This window comes from Panthera leo, chromosome D3, assembly GCF_018350215.1.
Source record: "Panthera leo isolate Ple1 chromosome D3, P.leo_Ple1_pat1.1, whole genome shotgun sequence".
Lineage (NCBI taxonomy): Eukaryota > Metazoa > Chordata > Mammalia > Carnivora > Felidae > Panthera > Panthera leo.
In genome coordinates this window covers 51861482-51873982 of record NC_056690.1, presented here as the reverse complement: position 1 = coordinate 51873982, position 12501 = coordinate 51861482, and positions in this window count along the sequence as shown.

Below are 12501 nucleotides of genomic sequence, written 5' to 3'. Positions count from 1 at the left end.
CTGATAAATATGAATGCGCACACACACATACACATACACACACACATTACTGGCTCATCATATAACACATCAGATAATTCTACTACAGTTACATTTTCAAAAAGCCACTATCAAATCTCTATAACAACAATTTTAGCTTCCATTCTACTATAACATACACAAATTTTTTCCTGCATTAAAGATATTTAAACCTGCCTGGATGCTTAGTGGTTATTAGTAACATTCAGACAGGCAAAAAGTATAAAAATTCTATAAAAAATTTACTGGCAAATAGCAGCATGCTGCAAGAGATTCTTTCTATATAGAACATTCAATTGGGCAAACTCTGTCTCATGATCCTTTAATCCTACACTTTAAAAACTCTAGAATATTTTGACTTGCTTCCTTAAATATGCTCTAACATGAATACAGTTTAGTAATGATGGAATATCTGGCCTAATTAACCTACTCACAGGTAACCAATATAAACTCTGAAGAACTATATAAAAATAACTGTTTAAAGGTTAAAGAATGCTTTAAAAAGTAACCCCCCCCAAAAAAAAAGCAGAAATTGAAGGGATATGGAGACTACAAGAAATCAAACTACTGAGACTTGCCTTTATAAGTCTTTTTGCTGGAGAGGAAATACAGACCTGGTCGTGTAATAAGAGCAGAGAAAGTCCTCCAAACTCTGGGTGTATACTTTGCATAAATCTTTAACTACTGAACTGCACCTATTTAGAGGAAACTTCAAATTTCCAGAAAAAAAATAAACAGCTGTAAGTCTAAACAAACAAACAAACAAAAGTAGAGATTTCATTCATGGTCCACCAGAGAGGAGATAAGAGTTTTGGGCTGTGAGTTGAACAGAGTTCCTGCCATCTAGTACAAAAAATCAATACTACAATTGTACTGCAATTACACTATCCAAAATGATAAACCTCATAAATAATCTATAGGAAATGATGACAGTGTTTTTCTTTTTTGTAGAATGTTGTATAGTTGGAATCATACAGTGTCTTAGTCTGTTTGGGCTGTTATAGCAAAATACTGCAGCCTTGATGGCTTATAAAAGACAGAAATTTATTTTTCTTAGTTCTAAAGGCTATAAAGTCCAAGATCATGGCACAGGCAGCAAATTCAGTGAGGCAGATGGTGAGAGGTCATTTCCTTGTTCAAAAGGGTGCCTTCTTACTGTGTCCTCATGTGATAGAAAGTTCTAGCAATCTGTCTAGAGTCTCTTTAACAAGGTACTAATCTCATTCATGAGGGCACTGCTCTTCTGACTTCAGCACTTCCTAAAGGTCCCAGCTCCTACCATCATTACCTTTGGTAATTAGGATTTCAACATGACCTGGGGGCAGGAGGGGGCATAAACATTCAGATCATAGCATATACTATATAACCTTTTCAGATTAGATTCTTTCGCTTAGTAGTAGTATTTACATTTCCTTCATGTCTTTTCATTATATAATTTTTAAAATAGTGAAACTATACTATATGATACTATGGTGATTTGGTATATGTCATTATACATTTGTCCAAACTCATAGAATATACAGTGAATTATAGTGAATTATAATGTAAACTATGGACTTTGAGTGATTATGATGTGTTATTTTAGGTTCATCAATAGTAGCAAATGTACCACTGTGGTGGGGATATTGATTATGGTGGTGGCTATGTATGCGTGGGGGCAAGGAATATAGGGAAAATTTTTGTACCTTTTGCTCAATGTTGTTGTGAATCTAAAACTACTTTAAAAATAAAGTCTACTAAAATGTAATATCTTTCAAATAAGTTCTATGAAGTAGAGGTTATGAATAGTTCCAGGGTACTATTAGATGATGTTATTGGACACCTCAAATAAGGTGACATTTGAGAAGAGTTTGGTGTTATGAGAGTGAACAAGTTGATATTTCAAGGAAGACTGATCAAGGCAAAGGGGAGAATAATTACAAAGGGCCTGAATTTAGAGTATGCTATAATTTTAATGTACCCCCCAATTCTGTTCAGTAAATATTACTGACTCTGTGAACTATAGGTCATTACCTCCCTGCATCTACAAGTTAATAAATTAACTCATACCTCATAACATTGCAAATAAAGTTATGCTTAAGAATTATGATATGTAGAGATATACACTTGTAATAACAGGAGATTCTGGGCATAACTGCTGAAGTAAATTATAATAAACCATTGTTATAAAACATTTTCTTCATTTATAAAATGAACATAACAGCAGTGAAAAAAATATTTTGAAACTTAACTTCCTAATTTTAAAAACATTTTCATATGGATTTTGTTATTCTCCTGACAGTTCTTCCCTGAGTGTGGGGGGGGGGGGGGTAGTCCTTGTTTCATAACAAATTGTCATATTTTTCTCAATATTACAGACCTATATGAATTACCTACACTACAAATTTCTATATTTTAGTGAAATGCTTTGAGTCTTTACTATGAGCCAAATATTTTATATTATATTCTGTTTTGTAATCATAGTACGACTCTATAACAGGTGTTATTCTCATTTTATTGCTGATAAAATTGAAGACCAGAAGAGGTATTTAAGACTAGGGTGACACAGTTGTATCTATATAATGACTTCAATCTCTAGCTATTATGACTATGTCATAGACATAGATTTATATTCATTTGTAATATATTCATTAAAATGAAAATATATTTATTTAGTATACTTGATGAAAATTGAAGTATGCATAATTATTGCTACTGATATCACTACAAGTATGATTGGTATAACAGTTGAAATTTTCAGATATAGTAGTGTTATCTCATATAACACCTTATTTGAATAGAAACAATTTCAATAAGATAGGTATGACAGACATTAAAATGCCAGTTTTATAAATTAATGCTCAGAAATGAGATTGAGAAAAGTCCCACAACAATTAAGTGGTACTCAGTAATTTGAAAGTAAGTTTTCTATTAAGCCTGAAAGTCACATGGCAAAGACATATATATCATGTAAGACATGTGAATGATATCATTCACATTAAAATCTAATTTTTCTCTTTTAAAAATGGATATTTTAAGTAATTTGTATTTCTGGAACTTAATTTGGGCATCTTAAATTAAAATGAGAGAAAGTTAATAATGTATCTTTGACAATGAGCTCTCCTAAACATAGGCCAATTTATTATAGATGCAGGGGCCTTTGTGTGACATTCATTATTTGCTGGGACTGACACAAAATCTGTCTGAACCTATACTCATGTCACTAGTTTATTTTTAGTTTCATAAAAAACAATTGTAAGTATACAGTATAATAGTTACTTTATTAAAAATTAGGAATTTGGGAGGGCTCTTTCGTGGCTCAGTGGGTTAAGCATCTGACTCTTGATTTTGGCTCAGGTCATGATCTCACAGTCCATGAGTTTGAGCCCTGTATCGGACTCTGCCCTGACAGTGCAGAACCCACTTGGGATTCTCTTTCTCCCTCTCTCTATACCCCTCCCCCGCTCATTTTTGCACACACTTTTCTCTCAAAGTAAATAAATAAACTTAAAAAAAATGAGGATATTGTTTATTATGAATAAGTAAATACGCAAATCTAGAATGATATGTTACTAAGCCCAGTTTTAGTGTGAATGCAATATTTTGGATTTTTGTCATCAACAATTATTGAATGAAGAATCATTTAAAGACAACAAGCATATCTCATGGAAAAAAGACCAAACTCTCCTAAAAAATCAGTTATTAAAGAAGTAAACATGACTGAGGTATAATATAATTTTCATGGAATTTGAATTCTTAGAGTATTATTGATTTCCCACTTCACTGGAATATTTTTTTATAAACACATTTTAAATTGTGCTCACGTTCCCAAAAATGATTTTCCTGAATAAAATCTATTTACCTAACAGTGAAAAATGAGTAAAATATTGCATTATAATATTGTTTCATTTATTCTACCAATATTAATTGTGGAAATCTGAGAAACTCCAAGGAAACAAAAGAAATGACACATGCTTTACCTTCTAGGAACTCTCCATTTCAGATTTTCTAGGTAGTTTCTCAATGTTAGCACAGAATTATCAATTTTATTTTATTTATTATTTTATAACATTTATTTATTTTTGAGACACAGAGAGACAGAGTATAAGTGAGGGAGGGGCAGAGAGAGAGGGAGACAGAATCTGAAGCACGCTCCAGGCTCTGAGCTGTCAACATGGGGCCCAAACTCAGGAACCATGAGATCACAGCCTGAGCCGCAGATTCAGTCTACTCAACCCACCGAGCCACCCAGGCGCCCCTATTTATTTATTATTTTAAAAGTTCATTCATTTATTTTGAGAGCGAGCAAGCATGTGAGAGCAGGGGAGGGGCAGAGAGAAATGGTAAGAGAGAATCCCAACTGGGCTCTGCACTGTCAGTGCAGAGCCCCTTGTGAGGCTCAAACTCTCAAAACTGTAAGATCATGACCTGAGCTGAAATCAGGAGTCATACACTTAACTGACTGAGCCACCCAGGCACCACCAAAATTACCTATTTTAGACCTGTGACAATATTTTTATCTTTATTTATTTATCTTTACAGAAAAAAAAAGTATGTAAATTTTAGGATATTAAAGAATTATTTATTAACTCTAAAGGATGAATGAACAATGAATTGCTAATTTTATAGCAAGTGGATAGTTAAGTAATTATGAAAATTCAGTAATTTCCATGTACATTGGATGGTGTGGAGGTTGAGTCAGCTATCAGTTAATGGAGGCACATACATAAACAGGAAGCCTTCTTTGCCCACCATCTCGCCATGATTCAGTTTTTAACATGGGATCAGTTATTAATTCCTCACTGCCTTTTCTCTTATGTTTCTCATCAGAGTTTTAACACCTGTCATGTCAAAATGTTAGACATTGTCATTATAATGTTATCTTAGAGATGACAAAGAGGAAATATTTTCAAAAATGTGGCTAAGAGGCAACCCTTCTCCTTGTTCTCCTTTATATGTTTCTGTAGTGTGTCTAAGGTAGAAGGCACAGAGAAGTAGAAGGAGGCTGCATAGGCTGTATCCTAAGCAATATGAGTCCTTCATGAATTTTAGCATAACTCACCAGGGAACTATACTGGGATATTCAAAGCAATAAAATGTAATAAGCATTTACTTGACTTAAAGGAGTCAAAAGCTTCTATAATGACTAAGGCAAGGGAATATTCAGTTGAGGCTCACTATATCTCAAATACTGTGCTTGAGGATTTTACAGTTATTTCATTAAGTTTTTCAATAATTACTTTTAATCAGAGTATTTTTAGTCACATTTTAAATGTCAGGAAACTGACCTTACATAGTTTTCCTAACTTGCAAAGCCAACATATAGCATAGTGTAGTTTGCAACATATTTTACTTTCATTCCATATTCACTGTTCTTTTCACACCTCATCACTGCCACATCTTTCTAACTGAATTAATGAATATATGAAGAATCTATGTGAAAGGATTCACACTTTCTTATGTTGTTGTAGTAAAGGTTTTTAAAAAAAAATTAGGAGTTTTTTTCAGGAAATGAGAATCAGCATCATAGATAATCAGAATGTTATTTGGGTCATTATCAACTACAATGAAAATAAATCCTTAAATCATATATTTTTTAATCCCTTGTATTCAAAAGCCTCAAAGAATCTCAGTAGGAAAAAATAAAATATATACTAAAATGTGATTCAAGAAATAGTGTCCTTTGAAAATAGTTATGGTTTCTATAGGATACTAAAATTTAAATTTAAATCATCACTAATTTAATGTTTGACTTATTTTTTCCAGTGTTCAATAGAGAAATAATCATTGTCTAAGTTGTAAAATAGAGGACAAATAAAAAAGTATCGCAATTATAATCACCTCTTTTTTTTTACATTCATGAGAAACCCAAATGTCACTGAGAAAAAAAAAAGCTGAAAATTGCAGATATTTTGTGTATTGACATACATGATATTAATAGTTGGAAGGAAAGAATCATTAATATGAGACCATTAGGATTCCAAAGTTGTACGTACCCAAATAAATTGCTTTAAAGTAAAACAAAAACAAAAAAATTACTGGGGAGAAAAATTCTATATTATTAAATAATTATAAATAAGTTAAAGAGTAGCCTCTGAAAGGAATGCCATTATATTCTGATACTCAATAAGATAGTTGTAATTTATATGATAAAGTGTAAAAATGTCGACTGAAAATTCAAATTATAAAAGTATAGAACAATTTATGTATATGTTTATAAAAAAATTTACTTCAAAAATTAAAAAGCACACAAAAAATCTCAGACACACATAAGCACTAGACACACACTCATTGATTTAATGTATATATACAAGCAAACAAACAAAAAACATGTAGGATGACAATTATAAAATATCTTCTGAATGACCAGAGAGAGCTAAGCCTATTTCCAGCGCCTAGGGGGCTCAGTTGGTTAAGCATCCGACTTCAGCTCAGGTCATGATCTCATGGTTTGTGGGTTCGAGTCCCACTTTGGGTTCTGTGCTGACAGCTGGAAGCCTGGAGCCTGCTTCAGATTCTGTGCCTCCCTCTCTCTGCCCCTCTTCCACTCATGTGCTGTCTCTGTCTGTCTATCTCTCTCAAAAATAAAAATAAAAAATAGGGGCACCTGGGTGGCTCAGTCAGTTGAGCGTCCGAATTCGTCTCGGGTCATCATCTCACAGTTTGTGGGTTCGAGCCCCGCATCAGGCTCTGTGCTGACCACTTGCTCAGAGCCTGGAGCCTGCTTCAGATTCTGTGTCTCCATCTCTGTCTGCCCCTCCCCCGCTCACTCTTTGTCTCACTCTGTTTCTCAAAAATAAATTAATTAAAAAAATAAAAAAAATAAAAAAACATAAAACATGAATAAATAAATAAATAAAAGCTAACAGATGTACTTGCAGAAGGACATAAGTAGATTTAGTTCTTAAAATTTGGGGGAAGACACTTTAGTTCACAAAAGTAGTGCCAAACTGTTCTTGGATGTTTCGAGGTCACATTTTCCAGAAGAAAGAATGAACTCTTATTGATAATTTCAGGACATGCTTCTTGTTTTCTATTATAAAATATTTTTTTCATTAATGCATGTCTATGGGGAGAGATTGCCACCTTGAAAACAAACTTCTCAAATACTTAAAATTTTTGCATATTATATGTTTTTTTTTTTTAATTTTTCTGCTTGACAGCAAAAATCATCAACTTTTGAGGGTGTACTTCATATTTAAAATATCATACTAGGCTACAAACAAATTACCACAAACTTGGGTGGCATGAAACAATACAAATTTATCCTAATAGTTTCAGAGGCCACAAATGTGAAATCAGGGTCATGGGGCTCAAATCAGATTATTACAAGGGTTTAGTCCTCCAGACGCTCTGGGGAGAATCCTTGCCTCTCCAGCTTCCAGAGACTACTGGCATTTCTTGGCTCATTGCCACATCATTACAATCTCTGTATCTATCTTCATATCACCTTTTCTTTTGTAGTTAGATCTCCCCTAGCTTATAAAGGTACATGTCATTATATTTAAATCCACTTGGATAATCCAGGATAATCTCCCCACATCAAGATCCTTAATTATTTTTAATATAATTTATTGTCAAATTGGCTTATATACAACACCCAGTGCTCATCCCAATAAGTGCCCTCTTCAATGCCCATCACCCACTTTCCCCTCTCCCCAACCCTGCATCAAACATGTTTGTTCTCTGTATTTAAGAGTCTCTTATAGTTTGTCTCCCTTCCTGTTTGTAACTATTTTTTCACCCTTCCCTATGGTCTTCTGTTAAGTCTCTCAAGATCCACATATGAGTGAAAACATATGATATCAGTCTTTGACTGACTTACTTCATTTAGCATTATACCCTCCAGTTCCATCCATGTTGCTGCAAATAGCATGATTTTATTCTTTCTCATTGCCAAGATCCTTAATTTAATCCCATGTGTAAAGAAATTCCCTTTATGAAGTAACACATTCATAGGTTTCAGGAGGATATATGTATCTTTGGGATATTATTATTATCTTTTTAAATACTGACTTCTCCAACAGATTATTATTTATAATTTCAATAAACAGTCCAATTGAAACAAATTTTTTTGTCATTTTCTGGGAAAAAATTTACTTTTAAATTAATGTTAACCCTTAAAAATAGGGAACATAGAGTTAGGATGTTTCATAGCAACATAAAAATTAATGAAATGCTTTATAACACATCTTTTACTTGTCAGTCTTTCTTCTTCCACAATCGTAAACGATTAGAGAATGTCACAGTAATAAAATGTCACATGTCTGTGTCTATAGTAAAATGGAAGTAATAATTCAGTTTTCATTGCCTGCATTAAGGTTGTATACCAGATTTAGGAGGGGTTAGTAAAGAAATTAAACAAAGTTGCATTTATTCTAATGTACTAGGTATATATTGTAACATGACAACTTTTGCCAGATTGCTACAGGAAACCAAATACTTACTCCACTTTTTCCTGGGCCAAGTGGTCATTCTTCTGTTCAAATCTGGTTAAAAGCACGAATTGTGCCACACACTTAGTGATCCATCTAGAAAATGACTGCAGCCTAACTTCCAAATACCAGAAACTGAAATCTCCAGGACTGCCTCAGGGAGCATCTCAATCTCTGAACCTTTATCATGTGGTTTTGTACAGGGCATACTCTGTACTAATTTGTTGTGGTTATAAGACAGCAAAATAGCTTACATTTATATTTATTTTATATTCTATACTTCTCTGTGCCATGTTTTTTTTCCCATTTCTTTAAAAGAATTAATAATCTGTAGGGGAAGTGAAAAACAACAAAACCAAACCAACAAACCCCCAAACTGGAAAATAATGGCCAGAGCTAGTATTTATTCCCAGGGCTGGATTTTTACATATTTGATCTCACTGAAGTCTCCCACCATCTGACATAGGCACTGAGGCTCTTGTAGCGGGAGACACTGAAGCTCAGCCTGGTGAAATCTCTAAGTGGCAGAGGTGGCATTTGAGCACCAATGTCTGGCTATAAAGGATGGGTGTCGCACAGTGTTGTTTTTATTTTCCAGAATTGAATCCCTGTATTATTACTCTCATTATTACAGTTTAATTTGTTTCCCCACAAGTATAAATTTTCTTCTAGGTCACCATGGTCAAGAGCCTTGTTTAGAATTTAAAACAAATGCCAATTTTCAACTCATGACCATTCAGACATTAATCTAGTGTAGGCAGAAGATCTGCAAAAAAAGTAAGTGTTATTTCAGATTTGAATTCATTCTTGTCAAGGAAGTTTCTTTTATTGGTGTCAAAACTCCTAGCATTTTTTTAAAATAAATTCTCCAAAGGGCCAAATAACAGACTTTTGGAGTTTATATAATTAATAATCAGAAAACTGAATATTTTATCACATTTTCCATCTTGACTGATCCTCTTGAATTCTTGCTTCTCATTCTGTCATTGTCTGCTCAAATTTATCTTTTATTATCTAAATTGTCAGAAAGCTAGTTAAAAATACTAGCTATATTTGAAGTTGGAACATAATAGAAAATGTTACCTGAAAAACAAAAGTTTTTTAAATGCTTGAATTTTTTTCTGAGATATATATTCAAGACAACTCATTTTTTTTTCATAGATCACCTTTGCATATTTCATGATGTCTTGGAGGTATTTAGAGCATATTAAAAATATTAATTATATGGGAGAAACGTCACTGACTTTCAGTCATATAAATCAAAAAGTTTAGTATACCATGATTAATATTTATATCAGTGAGCTCTTGGTTTGACATTTCCAATGGAATCATTAGTGTCTTTTTCTGATCAAAATAAGTGATATATCTTAGTATTGTACAAAAAGGCTGCCTTTCTGTAGAAAAGAGAGATCAGCTTTTTTAGAATTTTGACACCATTACTCTGACATTTCACTTGTGTGTTTCACCAGGTATTGAAGTCTCAAAGTTTGTAAAATGGTGGATGATGGAGTTTCTTTCATATTTAATGAATCTATTTTGTTCCTTAAATGTGGAAAACAAAGTACATTAGATGCAGTCTAGAAAAGCATAGCATCAAGACCAGCAAAGTCACGTTAAGGTGAATGTGTGGCAGGTGTATGTAAACTCTATGTGAAATTCAAAGATATAAATGTTCTTTAAAGTTTAACAACTTTTATCTCTTTCTTTCCCAAAACATTTTATTTTCAAGTGTCTCTTCTTAGCTGCATTTTTATTATTTTTCTTTTATTAGCATTAATGATTGATGTATTATATTTTTTTGAACAACTTTATTAAGAAATGCTTTTTATACAAATCTGCACATATGAGATATATTCAATTTGATGCATGTGAGCATATGCATACACCTGGGGAACCATCACCACAATCCAGGTAGTAAACATATCCATCACCTCCAAAGGTTTCCTCTAGCCACTCATCTTTTGTGTGTGTGTATGTGTGGTAAGAACACTTGAGATCTGGTCTCTTGACAATTTTTTCAGTGTATAATGCAATATTGTTAACTACAGGCACTATGTTTTATAGCAGATCTCTAGAACTCACTCATCTTGCATGACTAAAACTTAATCCCATTCAACAACTACCTCCTGATAACCATCATTCTACTCTCTGCTGGGATGAGTTTGACTATTTGAATTTAGAATTTCAAAGAAATACCTCCCATGTTCATTATAGGCTTATTCACAATAGACAAGATACTTATAATAAATAAGATACAGAAAAAACCCTAGATGCCCACATCAGCAGGTGAGTAAAGAAAATGTGATACATACATATATTGGAATATTATTCAGCTAAAAAAAAAAAAGGAAATCCTACTATATGTGGCAACATGGATAAACCTCCTAGGGGACATCATGCTACATGAAATAAGCAAGTCACAGAAGGACAAAAAAAAATCTTGCCTTAATGGATAAATATAGAAATTAGCAGTATTCTGCCTTAAAAATCTGTATCATTGTGTTGCTACTCTACAAAAAAAGGAAATTTTAAAAATTAAAAAAAGAAAGAAATCTCCTCAGCTTTAATTGTTCCTACACTTTTTGTTAAAAATGTTTTAATATTTATTTATTTATTTTTGATTGATTGAGAGAGAGAGAGAGAGAGAGAAAGAGTGCAAGTGGAGGAGTGGCAGAGAGAGAGGGAGACACAGAATCCGAAGCAGTCTCCAGGCTCTGAGGTGGCAGCCCAGAGCCCTATGTGGGCCTCTAACTGGTGAACTGTGAGATCATGGCCTGAGCTGAAGTCGGATCCTTAACTGACTGAGCTACCCAGGTGCTCCAGTTCCTTCACTTTTTGAAGAATCCTTTCTCTGCCAAGCCCTTGGTTCCCTCAGGGATAGTTTCAGTGATTCTCATGTGCCCCGGTATAGAAAGAAGCCTGAGTTAAATCAGTTATAAGGGGAGATTCTTTTGCTGTATATTCTATACTTTTCCTCAGCTATGATTCCATCCAAACATAGATGAAAATTTACCCTTTTGCAAATGCTGGTTTGGAGTACTGAGTGTTCCGCTTCTCTTAGAACGAAGTTATTCATTCCTCTTCTTTAGGCCAAACCCAGATAATTGATATCAGAGATATTTGTAAACTTAATCTTTGGGAAATATAAATCTGAATTTCATCTCTAAGAGAACTTTAGAATCATCACTTTCCTTCCAGCTAAGTTCCTTAGCTGATAAGGGTAGGGGGTTTGGAGTTTGATGATCTCTACAGTATCTTCCACATGAAAAGTTTTATGAGAATTCTTTGCAAATGAGAAATTTCTGCAATAATCCCACATTCTTAAATCCTTTATACAGTATATAACTGGGAAACACCTTTTCTTTCCAATAACCAATATACTTGTACTAAAGACATGTAAAAATGCATCAGTAAAATCTGGTGCAGTAGGCTTAAGAGCAATAATTTCAACAGTTTGTGATTGATTTTGTAAAAAAAAATTGATTCAGTGTTACTAATTATATAATAGTACTCTTTAATTTTAGATTGCGAACCCAACCGCTATTTTTATACTTTAATGTTGTTTCTGAATCATACTTAAAATATATTATTATTATATACATTGCATCCTCTGGGTTACTGGGAACCCAAGGGAGGTAATTATTTTGCTTGGAATTTGACTGGCAGAACTATGAAAATAACCACTATCTGCACATTCCTTAATTTTATAAGTATTTTGGAGTTTTTCTACTTGTAATAATATTAATTATTAGTAATAATGTGTATTGCATAAAAGGGAAAGAAAAAGAAATAGAAACTAAATTCAATATGGTTATATAATTTCAGTGTGCAATTCAAGGGACAAATCATCTTGTCTATTATTATGTGTAAGGTATTATGCCAGCCATGGCAGGGGATGAAAGATTATATAGGCATTATCCCTGTTCTGAGTAAAAGAGTATCCAAGTAGGAATAATTATAAACAACACAGAATAAAAAAATGCATGTAACGGGCACCAATAAACACTGTGGATTAATAGAAATTCTTAACTTTTTTATTGTTGAAGTCATTGTGGAGAAGTTAACTTTG